This window comes from Lonchura striata, chromosome 4 (genome assembly GCF_050655825.1).
Source record: "Lonchura striata isolate lonStrDom1 chromosome 4, ASM5065582v1, whole genome shotgun sequence".
In the NCBI taxonomy this organism is placed as follows: domain Eukaryota; kingdom Metazoa; phylum Chordata; class Aves; order Passeriformes; family Estrildidae; genus Lonchura; species Lonchura striata.
The window spans coordinates 40,172,622-40,195,003 of record NC_140706.1 but is presented as its reverse complement, the minus strand read 5'-3'; the positions used below and the strand labels follow the sequence as shown (position 1 = coordinate 40,195,003).

At 35.0% G+C, this 22,382-nt stretch overlaps 1 long non-coding RNA gene across 1 annotated transcript in view; it reads left to right on the top strand.

Moving 5' to 3' along the window:
* LOC146767601 (uncharacterized) overlaps positions 1–22,382 on the top strand; it is a 57,580-nt gene extending 35,198 nt beyond the window's left edge. Inside the window, exon 3 of the long non-coding RNA XR_014954794.1 lies at positions 1–22,382. This exon is cut by the window's left edge and continues 9,372 nt beyond it. This is a non-coding gene — a long non-coding RNA (uncharacterized LOC146767601).

Genomic DNA, 22,382 nt, shown 5'->3' with positions numbered 1-22,382 from the left:
AGAATATACATCTGATATCAAGTCAATAAATGCAGAATTATCCAGCAGCAGACCCAGCAGAGCTTTATATTTCATATTGCTATTAATGTCCAGTAACAACTTTTACTGTTGTCTTTTTCTGTACCTTCCTTTTCTTTGGAAGGACAAAAGAAACAGAGGAATCTCCAAAGGCTGTCTATCATATTGGTATAGAGAGTAGACCATATATTTAAATTCAAATAAGTATCATAGCATCTAGAAGACAGGACTGAAATACTTATGCAATAAGGCTGAATTCTTAATAAGGCTGATGAGTATTTTGTACCTATCAACTCCAACATATGCTGCAGCTCCAATTTATGTCACCTATTACCAGGAAATTTACAGTTGCTTCTATTCAATTGAAGGACCTCAAAGGTAGGCTTTATTTTCTTTTTCCTGGTACTAAAATCATTAGGAAACTTGTCATTCAAATTTCAGGAACTGAACTGCAGTAAAGTATTTATAATCTAAATATTCATGTTTGATTTTCCTTATCAAGGTGCTAATGATGCTTTGACTTGATGGATATCACATGTGCCCAGATGAAGATGGTGGGATAGAGTGAACCTGTGATTCTTGCTTTCCTCACTCCTCACTGGTCCAGCTGGATGCCCTGCTCTAGCTCAGGCAGTTCTACTGGCATTTATGGCAGTTTTATAAATCTCCCTGAATCTTATATTTGAATAGTGATATGACAATTCTTCCTGAGATGAGAGCTACAAGAGCAGATGGGAATATACTAAAAGGTATAAGAAGCTGATATGATGCAAATTTTCAACTAAGGATGGTATGGTGTGTAGAAAACAAATTACAGAAGTAAGGCTTAGAAGAAATGTAATGATAGAAAAAAAAAATGTGAGAATCTACCTTTGAAACAATCAAAATGAAAGCTTTTATGTACTAAATCAACCGAATTGGATAAAAAGGATAAAAGGATACTGCCATAGAGAGTGAGAACAAAGTTGTATAATTTGTGCATAGTCAAAGAAATGAAAATCTGAATACATGGAAAATGATTAAACAGAAAGATCAAGAGCTAGCAAAAGTACAAAACTTTTCACAGCAAGAAGTCAAGAGCAATTAGGAGTGTTGTTTTCAAATTATACCAGAAAGTATTTTTTTGTCTATTGGAAAGATCCTCAGTCCTTTTACTTTGTTATCTGTTGAGCCAAATAAGAAAACTGATTCATCTAACTTCCACTGTATCATTGAAAAAGTAGGTACAAAATCTACCACTATCAAAACTTTGGTGAATGAAGAAATGCTTGATACAGTAATGTTGGCAGTGTTGAGGGATGGCCTAATATTGCTTCTGTATGTGATATGGAAGCACAAAGCAATGCTGAATGAATAACTGGCTACTGGAATAATTGTGACGTGTCAAATTCAAGGATAGATACCTACAGATTTAATGAAGGACTGACTGAACAATATTTGGAGCAGAAGACCAGGTGTGCTGTTAAGAAAAGGAAGAATAATTATCCTAGGTGAATTCAGAGGTCATCTAATGCCAGCTGTGAAGAATACTGCCAAGAAAATGAATATTGATATTGTAATTATATCAAGAGGAATGACATCAAAACTATACATAGCAGAGAAAATGCCCTTTAAAGACTGGTTAAACTCTTGCTCAGAATGGCTTTTGGCAGGGAACATGCTTCCGTTCCTACAGGAAAAAATACAGGGTAAAGAAAAACTACCCTGTCATTTTGAGACCTTCAGATCAGATAAATCCAGAACTTGCAGCTAATGTTTTTAAGAAATATTTTAGATTCCATGGACGGAACACACATTGCTATGAATACAAAGAAGACTCAGAAAATAGGGAAGACACTGAAAGTGAAGAATAGATTGAATATAGTGAAGAGAATGACAATAAAGTTAGAATGTAAAAACTAAGAATATAAAGATGAGTATCCATATAGCATGTGAGAAGAGTACAGATTAACTTCAGGCAAACTGTTAGAGAAAATATTTTTATATTAAGTATAGCTTTGAAAGGATAACATTTCTATGTATAAAATTCATTTGAGGGTCAATCTAAACTCTGTGTGCTCCTCCTTTCTGGTTGGCATGGTGCATTTACATTTCAATTGTGTGACTGATTTAGACCTTGCCTACCTCTGTCACTTATATCCACTATTGTGGAGCATCTGCAGCACTGTGGCTTGTGCTGATATAACACTGAACTAAAACACTATAATGAACTGGGTTATAAGACTAATGAAAAGAAGTGCAAATGTTTTGATATTGAATTTGCAATCAGCTGAATCATCATAGTTTAGAGACCCTTGGGGCATAATGGAAAAATTGACATCTTGAATCAAAGGAAAAGAATTCATGATCCAGTTTAACTACTACAATAGCATTGCATATACATGTCACTCAGTACCACTTTCTTATTTTTATTTTTTTCTTTTTATATTATTGTATCAAGTTACACATGAAAACACTGATTATTTATGTCACCAACTATTTCCACCATATATCTTTAATCAAATACAATACCTGTATTTAGAGATCATTCTCACCAATTCAGTGTTCACTGATCATCATCATTCAACCTAGAATGCAAGAGTGGCACTGTTGCATTACTGGAGTTATTCTGCATGAGAACAGAGCAGTGGACAGAGGCACCAGACACAAAGTAAATAATGGAAAGACTTTAGATAAGTGAAATAGTGAAATGTGTCACAGAGTCGATGTATTCAACCCTCTTATCAAATAATTTAATTAGGATTTTTGTTTTAATTTCATAATATTATCAATATTCTACTTTTTCTTTTTCCTAAGAAACAGTGAGAGTCTTTGTCAGCCTCATCCCAGCACAGATCTGACATCACAAAGCCTCAATAAAGAGAATCTGCCAGTTCCTGCAGCACTGAACCACAGCTTTTGCAGTGGTTCAGTCACATCTTGTTAACTATAGTCCCACAGACTACCTATTAAAAAAGCAGCATAAACCATTCATTAACCAATCACCAAGTTTTGGGATTATGCCTGTAAGAGTGAGCAGTTTTTGATTCATTTTCTTGTAAATAAGAACTAATGGTGTGGAATGCAAACTTAATTATAGGCTAGGTTAAAGAGCTGACAGGATGGTTTTAGTCTTTGTTCAGTTAATGATCAGAGTACTGTATCTGACCACTGGTATTTATTTTTACACAATATTTATGCAAATCCCATTGTGAGGGGATAAAGAGCTACATATTCTAAATTATTTTTAATTTATATTTGTGATTTATCTTATTTTGTGGACTGAAATTTCTTTTTAGAAGAATTGGAAGATGAAAATATTTTACCCTTACTTGTTGCTTCCTAAAGAGACCTTAACCAGTTTTACTATAAATCAACATTATAATTTTTAAATCTCTAGTTTGGCATACAATTTTCTTTGACTAGACAGATTACAGCTATGATATTCTTTGCACATACCTTTTTTTGTTTTTATAAAAGCATTCACAGGAAAATAAAATTAATCCATGTTCTTCTAAAGCATACCATCTGTTGAAGTTTTACACTAACATGATAGAAATAGTTCACTGTAATACCTGGTTTTATTGTAAAGATTTATCTCCCCCCTAGGCAAATTAATTCATGAATGAACTACAATATATTTTCTGGCAAAAAATAGTCACAATTATTGTTTGTTCTCAAAAGCTTTGAATTCAGGTTCATGCTCTAGAACTTTGGATATTTTAAACTGATTCACACATCATTTTTGAAGTTAAAAAACTAAAATAGTCATCTTCCTTCCATCTTTCAATAACTGTCTTGTATTAGAGTCCCTGAGAGAGATAATACGACATATATTTTTTGTTACCTTCTCATCTAACCATTTTCAAACCAATTTTTTAAAGTCATGGATATGACAAAAAAAAAACAAAACAACAAAAAACAAACAAACAAAAAACCAAACAAAAACAACTGGTTTGGATCTGATCCAACTCTGAGGAAAATATTTTCCAGTTCATATTAAATGGATCAGCTACTATACAGTGCAATTAATGCAACAGTGCCATGAAAGCCACAGGTGAGGGAAGACAAGGAAGTTAAGCTTTTGGGACAGATAAATTTCAGTGTAAAGCTTTGTCGTGGTTTTAGACGGAGAAAGAATTTTTCTGGAAGGAAGAGGTCAATGTGGATATTGACCAATTGAAGGTGGACACGCCTCTGAGAACACAGAGGGGTTAAAAGCAGAATTCCCAGGGGAACTCGCTCTCTTTGGTTCCGGTCAGCCGCAGTGCAGCCTCTCCCCTGCCCGGCCATGGCTGGGTGGGGAGGGGAAGGCCCATGGGCTGACTGAGGTAGGGCCAAGGGTGGAGCGACTGGAACTGGGCTGGCCCCTGCAGATGGAAGGGTGGAGAAATCTGGGATGCCTCCGTTCCCCCTCCCAAGAGTCTCTTGGCAGCGGTGGCTTGTCAGCAATTTCACCACGGGGAAGGAGAAGAGCGAGCGGGGGGCGGGGGGCCGCAAGGTGCCCAGCTGCTTTGTGGGATCCCGAGCCTGGGCAGAGAGCCAGCCAGGGAGTCGGGACTTTTAACCCTTCCTTGAGAAATTAAAGCTTTGTGAATTTTTTTTCCCCTCCTCAGTTTGAAAAGAGAGGAAGAGGGACACCTTGGACCCTGGGATGTTAGAAGGAGGAATTTTAGATGGGAGGGGGACAAGGAGTGGCTTTTGGCTGGACTTTTCCTTGGTAGCCACAGACTGAATCAATCTTCTCCTCCAGGAGAGACTGTGTGTTAGGAGGATGCCAGTGAACCAAGAGACCTGCTTCAGCTGGGAAAAGACAGATGTCAAGCAAACAGAGAAAAAGTTAGGGGGTTTGTGGTGGTGCCCCCTGTCCTCAAAAGAAGGAGAAGAGAAGAAGATCTCTGTTCTTGGACCCCCGGCCCCAGGGAAAAAAAATGGGGGGGACTGTGGTCCCAAAAAATGAAAAACTGAACTGTTGTTTTCTCCCCTCTTGGCAGGACATCCTTGAAAGGAAAAATCCTAAAAGCAGTCTGTCCATCCATGCATTGGTGGTGAGAGCACTGTACATGGAAAGGAGAGGGCCACCATGGCAAACTTTTCTCCGGGCGGTGCCATGTGTGACATGGAAGCACAGGATGTGGAGCTGTGTTTCTTGGGGGGTCTGTGGCACAGGAGAGACTCTGTTCCCTCGATGGGCTGAGTATCGATTGTCTGGAGGGTGGAAACATGATTGGGGTCCAGATTGTGTCTCACTGTGGTTTGTTGGAGTTGGGTGGTGAGAGGAGGAATGCTTTGCAAGGTTTTCATTTTGATCTTTGTGGGTTTTTTTCCCCCTCCTTTCTTTCTTTTATAGTAGTAGCTTAATAAAGTTTTTTTCCTGTTATTAAGTTTGGGCCTGCTTTGCTCTGTTCTAGATTCCATTTCACAGCATTCATCTGAGAGATTGCATTTTCATGGAGGCACTGGCATTGTGCCAGTGTCAAACCATGACAAGCTTTGACATGATCAGTTGTTAAATATCAATTATTACATAGTAATTAGTGTGGCACTTCAAATAACAAGCTCTTTAGAAAACTAGTTAACTGAAAAACTCACCATGGAAAACCTTATTGTTTCCTCCTTCAAAGGAGTGGTTTCGGATTACAATAAAGTGACCTGGAGAAAGACAACATAGGGAGATTATGAAAAAAAAATTCAGTAGAATAAGATTTTTGGCATGAAGAGGGTGGATTGAGATAAAAATCTTCTCAGCACTGTGATGATCACATTTGTCAGATTCAGAGACTCATAAAATTTCTAGACAATAGGAACCTGGTTAAAAATAGAAAAAATGTTTGTTTTTTTTTTTAACCGATTTTTGCTACAGCATGTTCTAGATTTAACAAGTTTAGAGGGTCTTAGGGAAGCTACAGAAAAGATTGAAAGGGTAAGCTGTGGGTTGCTAAAGAGACCTACCATACTTGAGCTGAGGAATTATTTCACGTGAAAATAGTTTGATCTTCAAAGGATATTACAGGGCACGGTTATATAAGTCTGTCCTGTTCCTATTCTTCCTACATATTTACTTTGGTTCACTGCTGGAAAAATAATGTTAGGTTAGACTGACTAGCTCTTAGCCAGTGAAACCATTCATATATTCTTGAAGCCTACCAAAGCTATTGATTTTGAAGGACTGTGGATCATGTGGATCAAATGCTGCAGTGAAAAAAGAAAGTACAGATGCTGCAGTCCATGGGCATCCTTAAGTTTGTGCTCAATTATACACCTAAGTGCTCTCTCATCATACTCTTTATGAAGGAGTGGAACTGCTCTTAAGACAGAGTTTTCTGTAAGGATTCTCTAAACTGTGATGTGATAAGGACTATGAAATTAACCCAGTTTTCACTGGAATATGAACAATGACTAAGAATAAATCAGAACTGTCATGTCTTCTGTATATTTCTCATCATGCAATCAGTATGCTCTGGCATATTTGTCAGTTATTTCAAGAAACACATGGTTTCACACAATTTTCTGTTATACCTGACAATACTTACCATATCACAGCTAAAAATAAGGCCAGCATCTCACTGCTTAAAGAATAAAAGATAATAATAAAATCAAAGGAGCAGTCTTCCAGGTTATGGAAAGCAGCAGAATTCTACTATGCCTGCACTGAACCAAATAAAAGGGCAAAAATTTCTTTTCCAAAGACTTATGCTTCCTATGCAGTCCTACCAATTCATGAAACCACACTGGCAGCTGGGATAATGCCACTTAAACCCTAAGATTAGTTTCATACTTAAAAAATGTACTGAAGTGCTTTTCTGGACCTGGGCCAGATGCTCAGCATCTTCTAGGATCAAGTTCATATTTATGAGTGCTTCATAAGTGAGGAAAATCATAAAATTGAATGGATTTGTTCCCATAAAAAAAGGAAATATAAAGCCCTTAATGCAAAATAACCATGTGTTAAGTACTCATAGAACATTTTTTCCTTTGTTAATTAAGCAAAAATTTCATATGGGTGGGGCATTTCCTGGCAGCTGATGTTGAGGCAAGAGCCATGAGTTTTAATTGCCACTTAAATCCAGTGCATTTCATTGAACAAACAGGTGGAGCATATCCACTTTGAATGTATGCAAACAGCTTGCCTTCTCATAGAGAGGAGAATGAGTTTTCTGATTGATTAGTTCCTTTTTATTCTAAGCAAGTTGTGGCCAATTGCAGTAACTGCAGATTTTCTGCATTGAATGTTAACGCAGTTTGCATAGGAAACTAATTCAAAGTGAACACTTAGAGTTTTTAAATCTGTACTAAAGTGAAAGGAAAAACAACCAAGCAAGCATATTTCATTTATAGCTCCTAGAAATGGGAGTTATTAATTGAATTATGTGGCTGAAAAGGAAAATAATCTATTTAAATGTGACAAGTCTCACTAGATCTAAACAAGCAGCTAGCTATTTCTAGGCTGACACTTTGTAGAATATAAAATTTAGCTTGGAACCAGATATTAAAGTATATTAAACCAGTTACCAAGTTACATTCTGTGATCTGGAAAACAACTCAGTGGTTTATATTTTTTTAACACAGAGAGAAAGGGAAAATGCATTTGTGAAATGTGTTCCATTTTATTATAATAATAAGTGGTTAGCATTTAAGAATGATTTCTTTCCTCTGAAATAATCTTTTTCCTTTTTCAGCTGCCAAGACAAAGATAACTCATAGAAACACCTCTCAGAGACAGCACATTAATTTGTTGTATTTTCAGCAGTTTAGCTAAGATGGTAGTAGATGATATGTAACCTGTGTCCTCTATTTAGATGCATAATGGCAAGGCTGAAGAACACTTCAGAGCTAAGTAGCTGTATAGTGGATCTAAGTCTTCATCATTTTAGGATTAGTTTATACTTTTGATGTTTGGTAATTGAAGCCCTTGATTCCAGCATCAGTGTATCAATATATGAAAAAATGGAATCTGTCTCTCAGCTTGGTGTTGTACTTTGTGACATTCATTACTTTATTCACCTGAACCAGATGCAAATTTGCATCTTAGCCTACAAAGGACTGTGTCTTATTTTTATTTATTTTTTTATACCTAAGGTAAAAAAAATTGCAAAAAAAAATTACTACTGTCTACATTTTTTTCTTCATACTTTTTATATATTCTGTATTTCTTCAAGAATAATTTAGAGCTAAAATAGGAGGATGAAATACCTCTTTATATTACACTAGGATATTCAATTGAAGCTATTTCTTGAGAGAAAAGTAACATGACCTTCTAGTCATTTTGCATGGTTAAATCTGCACTGGGCTTATTTTGAAGACAATGTTCACCATAAGAGCTGATGTGTGAACTAATGCCTCAACCACAGAGGAAAAGAAATAGGAGGAGCAAAGGTCTTGTGGTTTAAAAACAGGCCAAAGTAATAGAAAATTCATATACTGCAACCCACAGGGCCAAGGTAAGAGCATGGTTAGAGGGTGGGTAGATGGACAGCTAAATGGAGCATCAGAGCAATGAGTAGCTCCTGGGAGATTAAGTAAAAAGGAAGAAAGGGGATGTAAGTGGACTTTAAGTGCAAATTATTTGGGAAGGGCATGAAGCATAGAGCTCAAATGATATGGGAAACAAGTATCAGTGAAGGAAGGGCTGTTCTCCATGAAGACGTAGCTTGCAAAACATCCTTGCCAAGACATCAATTTAGAAAGTTTGGTTTGGAATGAGTTTGACTTTTATGTGTGAAAAACAAAAGGCAATAATGGATGCTTTTCAGACAGTAGAAGTGCTTTTATATGTGCAACATGCACATGCAAAAAAAATAGATGCTGATCTAGTCTATTTATTTCAGGAAACATATAGCAATCAGCTGTCACTGTGATGGGCTCAGCATAACTCAATACAGCCTAAAAAATTATTCTGACTTACATTTTCTTAACATCTAACCACACTTCATAGCTGTAGGCTACAAAACAGAATAATAGAATTACAGAAGTTTTTAGAAAGGTGATCACAGTGACAGTCTTGAATTGCCAGTAGAAAACATCTCCTGATTTAGCACTGTGTCTCTGAGATGAGCTTTAAAATTCCCTTTCCTCCATTATATATCCTCCTTAAAGTGTTATTAAAACAGTTTTGTAGCATATTTTAATAGAATTTCTTTCTCAGTAAGACCTTTTTCTTCAGAGCCCATATTTGAAGGTGGCTATGGTAGTTTTCAGTGAGAACAGCTAAAAAGAGATCAAGAGGAACTACTCTTAGAACAGAGTGATTGAAGCATTTAAAAACAAAAGAAAGAGATAAGCATATCTGCATATTAATTTTATAAATAATGTTAAAATATTAGGAAACATTTTATAGTTGCAAGCTTGGAAACTATCTTACATTTTTCACTTTAAAGCAGCTGCACTCATAAAGGTAGTGGTGAATTTTTCATTAAGAGAATAAATATTGAGATCTTTAAGACTATTACTACTCCTTGGGACATAAACATCTTCTTCAGGAAACTGAATATTTACTCTGTTATTGAAAAATAAAGGAGTCAATTGGACCTTTGTTTTTGAATCATTAATTTTAGCTTAAAATAATGAAATTGTAAAACATTATATAGGTTTTCAGTCTTTGTGCTCTGTGTGGATGCACAAGAAACAATTTGAAATTCGTAAAAATGTGGCATAATTAAAGCCAGCTATTACCCAAGGCCAGAAATTATATTTTAAATCATGAGCTTTATTGAAGCTCACATATTGGTGTTATGATGATTTTGCTGATATCATATTTAAAGAAAGGTTTCCACAGAATGAGACTGGGATAAAGATGCTACCATGGTGTATCAAGACCATTTGACAAAAACATTTTTTGATGGCTAAAACTCAGCTATTTAAAAGAACATCACTTCCATAATGAGAAGATGAATTATCTCATTTCATCCCTTCAATGAACTATGCCTGATAAAAGGCAGTCCTTCCAAAGGTTCAAAGGAAGTGGTGACAATAATTGGGTTGAAAAATTAACAATGGAAATATAGGACAGAATAATCCATTTCTTCAAAAGGTGTTTCATAGTAAAAGTTTTATACTTCTTTATTCCTTTAAAAGACTTACGTGTTGGCTTATGTTAGTAATCTAAGAATTAAATGTTTCATCTAAGAAACTGTTTGTCCATAACATGGGAGAAAAATGAACTGGTGAGAAACATAACACTGTCTGTATGGTTTCCACTGGGATGAAATGATCTGCTAATCAGCTGAGATGAAAAGGGTCTTTAAAATTTCATTACAATCAATATCTAACAAGATTTCAAAGTTGATGACTTGATCAAATATTCGTCTCTGAATGTGTTCAAGGCCAGGCTGGATGTAACTCTGAACAACCTCTTCTAGTGAAAGGTGTCTCTGCACACAGGGGGCAGCTGGAACTAGATGATTCTAAAGGTTGTTTCCAACCCAAACCATTAAATGATTCAATGTGTTATTTTAAGTCAATCTCACCACTGTTTTCACCCCTTGTACTTTAAAGTCTTATCTTTATCACATATTTAAAGAGAAGCTATAATGAGTTCTGGAATGCAAAGTGAAGGTGACAGACCTGTACCCAGAAAAAGTCTCTGACTCTTTGCTGGTTCACACAGGTGTCTTCTCATTTCATTTAAAGTTGCCCCTGTACCTAAATGAAATTACATTCAGTATTTAAGTTCTGAAGTTTAAATAATATTTATTTAGTATTTAAGTAATTTTTCTCAAGAATAGTTGCTTTTTTTTTTTTTTTTTCTGCTATAAGCTTTTCTGGCAATGGTGTTTTTAAATGTTTTTTAGCTTGATTTCATTACTGGCTGCATGGAAGCCTTGGAACAGGCAAAATATAAATTGACCATAACCTTCCTTTAATGCTTAAGTTTCTAGTCTTTAACAGGTTTCAAGCATCTATCTCTTTCTGTGGCATTAATATGTAATACATTTATCCAAAATTTATCTTTCGTTAAAGCGTGCCCTTATACTTTACAAGAGCACTAGGTACTTGCATATCTACTTACCTTTTCATGTTTTGGACACTTCTCAGAGAGGTTTATCTCTATTGACTATGTAGTAATTAGCTTCAGACAACATCCTTAACTTTTTTGATGGTTAACCTTTTCTAACCTTTCTTTCTGGAAAGCTCAAGCTTTTTCCAATTATCTATGCACTTTTTCCTCTACAAGCTCTTTTTGCTACACTGTTCTAGATAATTGATTGTCTTGAAAGCAATTGAGGAGCTTTATTTCCTGATGCTTTCCTGCCAGATATTTGGCATATGCTACCTTTTGCTTTTGCAATACTGCATTTAACAGCTGTCTAAAGAAATAAAATCAAGTGCTAGAAGACAAAGAGCAATAAGATTCTCAAGAATGCTTTTACATGTAATGATATTGCCATGGAGTTGGGTGGATATTACTTTTAATGATAAAGTATTTCGAGAGCAGTTTTTATTATATCATTTTTTAAAAACATTCACCTTCAATTTATATATGGAGAACTCTTAAAATAATTTAAGTCTTTCAGTAATGAAGGTCTGCTAGGAGATTAAAATGATGGTATTTGTTAAGGAATAAGATGGGGACACATTTGAACCACATCAATATTAATGTATACATATGTAAATGTTGATTTAATGGCATTTTCCAGTGCTTATTTCGTTATAGCACTAGAAAATTTTAGGCATATAAACTAATTTTAACCCTATTATTTTTATTACTTTTTATTGTTATAGTTTCAGGCATTTCCTTCTGATTATGCTTATTCTTACTATTATTACAAACATATGCCTCAAAAATCATGTTAAAAAAGACAAAATACCTATGATATAATTAAAAATCTATCAAAACAAGAAAAAAGTAATTAAATTTGATATCTCATTTCTGAGGCTCTGTAAAATAATTTCCTTTTACTGCTTGGTAATTGTCAGCTCCATGTTTCTTTTTAGATTAGAATGAAGAGATTTATGGAAATTTTAATGTTTTTAAATATAGCAAATATTATCTATATTATCAACAGTCTGCAGCATCACCTATTTATTTGTTGGCGTGGTAAGCTGTGATATATAAGAATGAAAACAAAATCCTAATGGAATTAAAAAGCAATTATTTTCTGTGGAATTTCACCTCATATGTTTTTGCTTGGACAATGGAGTTTTAATTTGTAAGATTTCAGTTAAATTAATTCACTTATTATAAGGCAAAAACAGGAAAGCTTTAATTCAGCTAAGAAATTCTAGGAATTTCTCTGAGAGAATATATTTTTTTTATACAGAAGATATCAGGTGTTTGATAGGATTTGGTCAGGAATACGTTATGTGTCATAGAGGAAAGGAAATGGTAAGATAGAAGTGAGAACTGACACCAGGATAGTGGATATTAATTCACCTGGGAGATGGTATCATGCAAGAGAATGCTTGATGGATCCATGAGGAGGGGAAGCATAAAGACTGGAAAGTTCCACAGACACTGACAGTGAATGAAGATCTGTGCCCAAATAAACAAGAGCATGGGCCAAACAGCCTGGGGAAGCCCTGGCATGGGTTTTTCTGCTTATATGTTACATAAAAAGAAGAAATAGAAAACCAGTTTGATGAGAAATAGAGAGAGAGAATAAATTATTCTCTATGAACAAGGAAGGAGGAGTCTAACAGAGAAACAGTAGCAAGCAAAGGTGATCAAGCAAAAAGGTGAAGGAGGTGAGAGAATTGATAGGGACTGAGTGAATTAGATATGAAATGAATAGCCTGAAGAAATGAATACTGTAATACACACTCATATTAGGTAAGATTATAATAAATAAGGTGTAGATTATTAAGGGGATTTAATGTTGTTTCTGGAAGCATACTAAAGCAAAGTAAAATACTAATAATTTGGAGAAAAAGATGTGCTCTGTGCTGGAAGCTTCAGCATCAGGTAACTGAAGAGTGAGTTTAGGATCAGGGTGGGGTGAAAGGGTAAGATTGACTGCAGGGTATATAGAGAGTGCTGTGTTTGGTCAAACATTCATCAGAGTTAGTGCTTTTGAAAATTGCAACTGTAGAATAAAAGCCATCAGAAAACATGCATAGACAATGTATTTTTTTAAGACAAGTTTTGGTAATACATAGTAAATGAGGAGGTGATTGAGATGGAGGAAAAAAACCCCACACAGATAATGCCCTCCAACAACATGTCTAGAAAACTACAGCTCTGTGTATAGTTTCTTGAGTTTGATTTTCTATCGAGCATTCTATTGTATGATACCATCTCATAGCTCACCAATGAATTCCAGAATTTCCTAACTTTGAAAAAATATTCTGAAGGCACTTCTAATATTATGTTAAAATGTTTTTATATGAGCAGCATTTAAAGGAGATATATTTCTCTAACACTAATAGTAGCCAGAATTGACTAGGCTTTGTTCTGTTATCTAGGAAGATGTAATCTTCTGATAGAGCACTCATAATTCAAGGCTTCAGACTTGTTAACAGCTCTTCTGGGATTTTTCTAGTTTAAAGACTGAGGGGTCTACTGCCTCCTACAATTGTTAAAGAGCATAAGATATATAGTTAGAGATCACCTTCCCAACAGTCAGCACCAGTCTAAGCCTCTAATAGAGCTATTCTGAAGCAGCAACTGCAGAAACAGTTGGGTCAGCATGGTTCCTTGGGGAATCACATAGATCTCTGGATGCCCAAAAGAAAAATTGCCAGTGATAGAAACTGGCAGTGCTTAGCAGAGCTGAGCTGTGAAACAATTCAGCTGTACTCAGCCACAGTAATGCAGTAAGACAGGCTTTGTCAATTCTCCTAACTAGGTTAGTTTTGTCTCTTGAAACCAGAAATCAATTTTCGTATTGAAATAAGTTAAATGTAAAGAACTTTACATTAAACATTCAGTTCTCTAAATATATAGGGGCTTTTTGTTATTTTTTTTTCCCTGAGGAAACTGTGATCTATTTCAAGGGCAGAGAAATAAGTTTCACTTGCGCGATTTTCTTATCTATGTCCACATTTCCTTTTCTCAATGTTATTTGATTAAAAAAAAAGTGAACAATAAAACCCATTCTTCATCAAGAAACAGCAAACCAGTATTGCCCAATGTTCCATCAGAAAAAAATCAGGCTGGGATTCTTCCCAGTAGTTAAAATTCATCTAAATCCCAGAAAATATTTGGTCTAATATAGATCTCTAAACCTTGAATTGAATCAAAATTCAGAAGTTTCAAGTCCTAACCTGAAATTCTAAGCTTACATGTGCTTTTGTCTTGATTTGCCCTGATTCTTTTTTTTTTTCTTGTAAATTGACAAAATTAAGCCACTGTGGTGTGTTTGACTGTTTAAACAGAATAATAAGAAAAATAACCTATTCAGCATTACGTGAAAATGAATAAAATCTGTCTCTTACCATTAAACTAGATAAGTTCTACCTGCTGGTGGAATCCTGTAAGTAGCCCCTACATAGACAGGGAATTGTTGGTCCAGGATTAAAGTGGGGACCAGCACCTCATGGGTATTTGGGGCTTCAGAGAAGGTTTATCTAAAGTCAAAGAAAATTATTAAATAAGACTAATAATTTGACTGTAGGGAGACATAAGACACAATAAAAAACCCAAAAAGAATATGACAAAAGCATTTCAGCATGTCTTCAAAATAAACATCAAGCAAAAGAAATAGCACAAGCATTTATGGGTTTCTATTATATTGCAGAATGTCTGTTATCTTATTTATATTATACTTTTTAATGATTGCATGTCTTTTGAGAAGGAACCTAGCAACCATAATGGCATTTTAAGTGCTATTTATTTACAAAAGTGAGAAATAAAGGCATTTAGGGTTGAGACTTCTCACAGTGCTGCATCTATATTTTCTGTGCATTCAGGTGCATAATTATCACCATCAAAGTACAGATAATCCCACAGCTGTCTTTTAACTGAACACTACAAGTTATTTTCCAAAAATTCTGTGTTAACCTCTTCTAATTAATCAAATTTACTTTTGAGATTGCTTATTTGAAAATATCCTGGGTTATTCTGAACCTGTAAATGTTTTAAATACTCTTACTAATCTGTAGACGATCTGAGTGATTAGCAAAACAAACAAACAAAAAAAAGACTTCTTTTGGAAGCTTCAAGACTTAATTTTTACTAAGAGCTAAACACACCATGAAACCAAACTCTGCAATAGTCAAATTATTGATTAGACACCTTTGTTATCAGGAACATGGCTGGTTTCTATCACAAAGCAAATGATTTGACATGATACCACTGGTGTTCATAATTGCAGAGAATGTCCTGACTCCTTTTCCTTAGAAGAGGTTAGGAACTGAAACAAGAGTGATACATGGTAGACTTAGATTCGTTTTTCAAGTTATGTGGATGACTACCAAGCTACAAACTTTTAAAGAAACTTCAAAATAATCAGCAAATTGGGAAGCTGCAGCTATATACAAAGATAATATTATTCTTATTGATATTACTTTAGATATCAAATGTATAAAACAAAGGATTTATAATTTCTTGGGCTGTTACAATCACCAAAGTCTCCTCTTGCCAATACAACTGCAGTTCCTACCTGACTTAGCTATTTGACATATGTGGAGGGAGGGCAGATGCAGTACCTGGTGAGCCTCAATAACAAGTTTTAGATGTCTGTCCTACTGAAATAATTAAAAAACGGGTTTAGTGGCTTTAATCAGAAATTACAAGTGGGTTGAGGATTGTAATGTACCCATGCTAATGTTTGAGATGTTCAGACTATAGTATTTTCTAAATAGATACTTAAGAAAGTCAAAGAAGGCAGCCTTTTAAGATTTCTTTTGGCTAAGAGACTACTTCTTAATCATGATCCTGACTTGAGATACTTTGGCTCATATTTGCCAAAGTTTTCAAGTAAGATAAAAATCTAAACCTCTCATAATCTGCACTTGACAGAAGGAGAAATAAATATGGAAGTGCACCAAAATGAGCAGATGGGAGAAATTCCTGCCATAATTCCTCCTCTCCTGGGTTCACTTGTAGCTATTTTACTTTTATCTCCTTCCTGAGATTTTACTGAGTGGATTACATTTAGTTTCTTCATTCTAGAAGTTGCAAATATTTACTTATTTAGTTTAAAGTAAAACATCTTAAAAAAATTAAGCAGATTTGGGAGTGATGTTTCAGGAGAATCCAAGAAGTTATGCTGTTTTGCACCAAAAAAACCCAAACAAACGCAGCAACAGCAACTCCAGCCAAGCAGTGTTTCCATTTCCTGACATCTGCAAGGAAAGCTAAGCAACTTGCATGATAAGATTTTTCAGATTTAACTTGGATTGGTCATAAAATTACTATTTCTGAACCTCATACCATCTTAGTAAAGTAGTGCATTTGTTCCACTTTTATACAGAGCAAATAATTTTCTTGTTGTACACTTAGGACCCACTAGAATGATTATGTATATTAATACAGAACATTAAGCTAAAGCTTTGTCGTTTGAAAGGTTTGACACTGAAAATAGATGCACTTAGTATCTGGAAATTAAAAAAATTAAGGTTTCTTTTAAAAAGTGAGCAGTTACAAGCACATTGAGCTCCACTATTATCAGTCATTGCATTGCTGCAGTGTCATTGCATTTCTACAGCTGAAATGTTACAGTCTGCATTCTCAGTTAACACTGCCAGAGAGAAACTGAAGACAATTTCAGATATGCCCTGTCAAAGTTCCTGTGGCTTTGGTTACTTGTTGCTACAGGAGAGAACTTGCATATACACTGCTTTCATCAGTTCTTGCTCAATCATTGCACAAACTAGTTGTGTTCCTCTCTAGGCCAAGAGTCCTGTCTGTTACTCTGTTTTAAAGTGGACATCTACAAATAGAAGAACGTGATCTGCAGGGAAGTTCTAAAATCATTTCGTTTCACAACCTATGAAACTCTTAAGCATTCATATTTCATCTCCTCTCCCCTTCGTGCTTTATTTCATTTAACCAGCATAAACATTTCTTATGATAGGCAGAGAGAAGATTGGGAAAAAAGAGCCTGAATTTCTTAGTTATGACAGCATGGAGGTTGCACACTGTTCCATGCCCATTGTTTTTCATGTTTATCAGTATGAACTCAATGGTTTCTTATTCCCCACTATATGTTTTTTAGTAAATTATTGTCTTTCCATTCAGACTACTTAGACTACTAACTCCTTAGGACAGACAAAAGCCTTTGAACTTCTTCTGCATTGTTTAATCTATGAGCTATTGCTGAGACCACTGAAATGTGTTATAGCAGAAATTTTCAGATGAGTTATTTATACTATATTACACTGTGTATCTAAATGCAATCTTCTCTACAAAAAGACAAGAAAAATATATCCTTTCTTTAAGGAAGAATTAAAAAATCAATTACAAGCTTTCTTATGCATTTTGGGTTTGCGAAACAAAAAAGTATTTTTCTAATGTAGTTAATAGTTTTTTTTGGTCCATATGCCTGATTATAATCTTGGGGATTATAGAAATTACAATATTGGAGCTGAGTAGGCCATAAAAATAACGTACCTTCTTCTTATGCCTCAGTAGCCTCATTTTATGTTCTGGCATGTATCTTTATGAAGTGTCAAAATCTCAGCTTGCTGCATGCAGGCTGATGTAGTTTCCACATCTTCAGTTATGTCAAATGTAGAGAAAAAAGAGGAAACAGTTTGAAATATTTCTAATATTATGACTAGCCCAAATCACAAAAGTTATCACAGTACTTTAGGAAAAATTACTGTTACTGTGGGTTATCCATACATACACATTTTATGTGTCAGAAGGGCATTTCTTTGTCAGAGTTGATGCTACTACATTCAAACGGATTCTGTCTCCAGGAACATCACTAAGGACATGTCTAGCAGACAGTAACACACTGTAAAGACTTAGAAAAAAAGAGAAGCACTGTGTGTGATGTGATTACTAATCTATACTATTGAAATACATTTTTATACATGTGTATAATAGCCAAGATCAAGACTACTGGCTGTGGTTTACGTCATCTTGTCATTTTTATGACAGAAAGGCAACTAAAGCAAGAAGATGACTGCTCCCACTGATTTTAGCTAGACTCATTCCAACATTGTCATATTTTTTTGGGGGACTTAATAAAAACAGCAGTTACAAGACTGAACTGCAGGATACATAATTTACAATAAATTTGGCTTGTTTAAATTTTGCTTCTGAAGGTGCAGAAAATATCGTTTTAATCATCATTATCTCCTACAGGTTTATGTTTTTTATTAGTTTAACAATCCTTCCATATGGATTTTTTAAATGTAAAGACTGAGCAGACAAATCCCCTGAAAACTACAGATTTTCCTTGCTGAATGTTTCTTCTTTCAAGACTTCATCACTATGGGAAGCCTGGGTGTGTTATTTAAGCCTCTGTATGCTTAGTTTTCCTCTTTTTCTCCTTTGTTCAGCATCACCTGCCTAATCTTCAGTGTCTTTTCAAAACCCTCCTCTTTACTGCCCACTGGCCCCACTATAAATATCACAATATCAATATGGGTGATTGATAAATGTGTACATGAATCTCTAAGCATGCCATCAGAGTGGCCAGCTCTGGGGACATGCATTATGAGTTGCTCTAAGGTCAATAGGCAGTAAAGTCTTCTGAGCATTCTCCACCTGAGATTAGAATCAATTTCTTGACTAAATAAATACTCAGCCAAACTGCTGCTGACAGACAGAAGCAGTAAAATGTGAAAGTGAAGGTCAGCACCCTGGATAAAATCTTTTACATGGTGATTACAGACCTTGTCAGGAAATAACCAACTATGACAGATAAGGTGGCCTTAGCAGGAGCATTGACAGTGAGTGATTTCTGTGTCAAAACCTACACCTGCCAGGAGGGGAAAATCAAAGTGGGGTCTCTGCATAATTTTTATAATTGAAATAGGCATTGGTAAGGAAGAAGCAAAAATTTGTTATTTTTGAAATCTAAGGGTCAAAAAATAAATATTTGTTAACTATAGAACTTGTTTGGAAATCTGAACTAAAATGTCCTGCAAAAACTTTTAGCAATAACATAACAGTACTTAGAAACAGTTAAGTTTGAAAACAGTAAAATAAACTTGATATAAACATGCCAGTGATAATGGAATCGAATTTTTCTTCATAGGCAGCAACAAGCAGCATAATTGGAGAGAACTTTTGAAAGTAGATAGACTATTGGACTCAAATATATTTTCTTTCCACCTTAGAAAAATATTTCTTTAATAATCTTGATTTTATTTTATTTCATTGGAAATTTTACAAACCTTATAATATGCTACTGGTAGCATAGGAAGGCCTTCTTCTGAGAGTTCTGTCAGAAAAGCACTTTGTTTTTCTGACACATTGAGAATCTGGGAGCTCCCAGCTCTTGCTTCTGTGGGAGCCAGAATAAAAATTTCATCCCAGTGGAATGCAATTTCCCAACAAAGCAACCTGTGAAATCTAAAAAATAAATTCTAAAAATCATAAATTTTAATTATTTCAGACACTTTATTTAAAAAATGCTAGTCAAAAGAATTAATACATATTTGTAGTTTTAAACAGTGTAGAGGAACAGACAGTAAAATTTCCAGCTACACCTGTTCAATCAAAAAAGCATGTTCAACAGAAGAGTCCATTCTATTTTTGTCTCTTCCTTCTGTTCTTAGTTAATTAAATTATGGGCATTATAAACATAATGGGAAAATTATTTAAAAATCAGTAATATATTTGGATTATATTCATATATAAACATATTTGTGAGCAGCAGGTTGTTAGACTCCTAAGGTTAAATTTTAGGAAAACACATTTTACCACAGGAGGCAGCCCTTCATACACATGTCCAAGATGAAGAGTAAATCTTTTTTTCATTAAAAACAGTGTAACCTAAAGTTCATAATTTCTCATCTATGTTTTATAAATGCCACTACTTAAACTTTTCTTTCTCATTGTGCCTATTTATCTTTTCTTTCTGATTTCAGTTATATGTAGGTGTTCAGATTTCTTAATATATTAAATCTTTTTTATATATACTTTTAAAATTTATGTAACTTTTTCTTGCATGGCTTTCTAATGATTTTTCAAATTACCAGTCCCTTCAAAGTCCATTAGGTACATCAAGTTGCCTATTTGAATTCATATTAATGAGTATTTACCAATTTTGCCACTTCAAAATTTTCTTTTTAAAATGAATTCTTTTCACAGAGAAGAACTTCAGTTTCCTTATAGAGGATCTATTTTCTAACTACAAGAATTAGGTGGAAAATGATTCTGTGAAATTAAAGTTTTTTAAAGCAAACATTCATGCTAGCAATGTGTTAGACCTACGATATAGGAAAGTTTCTGCTACTTAGCTTTGGATCTCACACAGATTGACCACAGCTCATAAATTATAAGAATTTTTTTTTTTTATTCTGTTTTTTCCTTATGTTTATTTCCAAATGCAGGTCAAACCTTGTTCAGAAGGAAAGGCATGATCTGATTATTTAATGATTCCCTGATAGGGATGACTAACTACTTTCCTTTGGACAGTGCTTCAGTCTCTTTTTTGAAGTTATTATTTATAGAGACAGTATAGAACCTAGTCAAACTAAAATGTTTTTCGCTAGTCAATAAAAATGTTTAGAATCAAACCAGAATTGCCTTTGTTTCTCTTTGACTGTTTCTCCTCTGGAGATCTTTTCCTAAATTTACCCCCCATCAGAACGGATTTTTTCAGAAGCATCTTCTGAAAACACCTTGAAAGAATTGAAAAAGGTTTCTCTTGGAAACACCAACATCAGATATTATGATATAAAATACAATCTAATTTCCCCCCCGCAAAGATGTTTAACTCCTTTGGCACAGTTTTTTTGTTTATCTTTCCAACCCATCCTCATCTTGTCCACAGCTTTGCCTGATTTTCCAAGCCATCCTAAGCACTTGGCTATCCTGGCTCTTTGTAAATCACTTAGCTGGAACAGTCTGTATCCTGGCTAATCCTCCTAAGATTCTCATCCAAACATATTAATCATAATAATATAGCAGCTATCCTTGCTCCATTCTGTTGCTTTGTTTACCAGAAAGACAATCAAAGGATCCTTCTCTTCCCAGAATCTTTTGCTATGAGTCATTTGTTCTGAACATGAGAGATCTTGGACTCTTTATAGTTGCATAAGTGAAACGTGACTGGTCTTCATGCCCTTCTCTCATGCTTTTTCCTAGGCTAGGTTTTAAGGCTATGCAGAGGCTGTTTTGTTTGATAACGCCAGGTCTAAGTGGCTTAAAACAGAGAAACACCAAGTCACATATAAAAGCAGGACTTTTTAATTGTAATCCTCATCATTGTGGCCCCCTGGAAATAGATGGACAGCTATCTCTGAGAAAGCCATTGGCAATGCTGATATGCTTGTTTGTGCTACAGACATGATAGAGGCAGGAGGGGTACTAAACTGCACTGGTAATCACAGCAATCAGCACTGACTAGAGTCACTCTGCTGGAAATCCCAGTATAAGGATGTGAGTGAAACCCTGTTCTTCACTACATGGGGGTGAGTAATGCTGTGTAACACCTAAAGGCAGATGTAATACTCAGAAAGAAGCTGCTTCATGCCTTTTCATAAAGTGGTGGTGGTGCTTTTGCTGCCCAGTCTCACTCTAGGTGATTAGGATATTTGGCTGTGAAGGATGTCCTGAATATCAAGACATTTTATCTTCATATAAGAATTTAATGTCTAATGAGTCTCTCTACTGTTTTTTTTAAGTTCCCACGACTCAGACAATCTGGGCTACACGATCCTCCACTTCAAACTGAGGAACAGGATGACTTACATCTAAGGAACCTGTTACCATGATCCTGCCAGCAGATTTTTGCTGAAAATGCAAAACCAAAATTTGACAAGATACTGAAGTTTCAAGATCAAGATTCTTTCATAGAACTTTGAGTCACTTCCTATAGTGTATACCAATTGTGCTTTAAGAACACTGCAACAATTCAGATTCTGGATATAGTTAAGCATGGTAATGATCTGCTTCTGGCTTTTAAAGAGAATCAGACAACCATATCCTGTCTTTTCAACCAGCTATCCCAAGACAAGAATATTTCTAGCTGAGTATATAAAACCCTGTTTTTTTTCCTAAAGAAATTTCCATTTTTTTTTCCTCCCCTTCAAAAATGTAGATATTTCATAGTCTCTCTTAATCTGAAACAGTTTAAGAGGAGGTAGGACCTGGGTCTTCTGCCTTCCCTAAATTTATATCTCTGAATTACTCTCCTAGTGAGCTTTGAATCAGGAATGGCAGTATTTAGAACTATACTTGGAAAAAAAATCCATTAACAACTGACAGATAAATCTGCAAAATAAAACAATGTCCCAGCACTCCTCCCAAAATATAATTGGAATATATTAGTCAAATAGTCTTCTGTTATATAGTCATTTCATAATTGTAAGAAGGGGGGGGG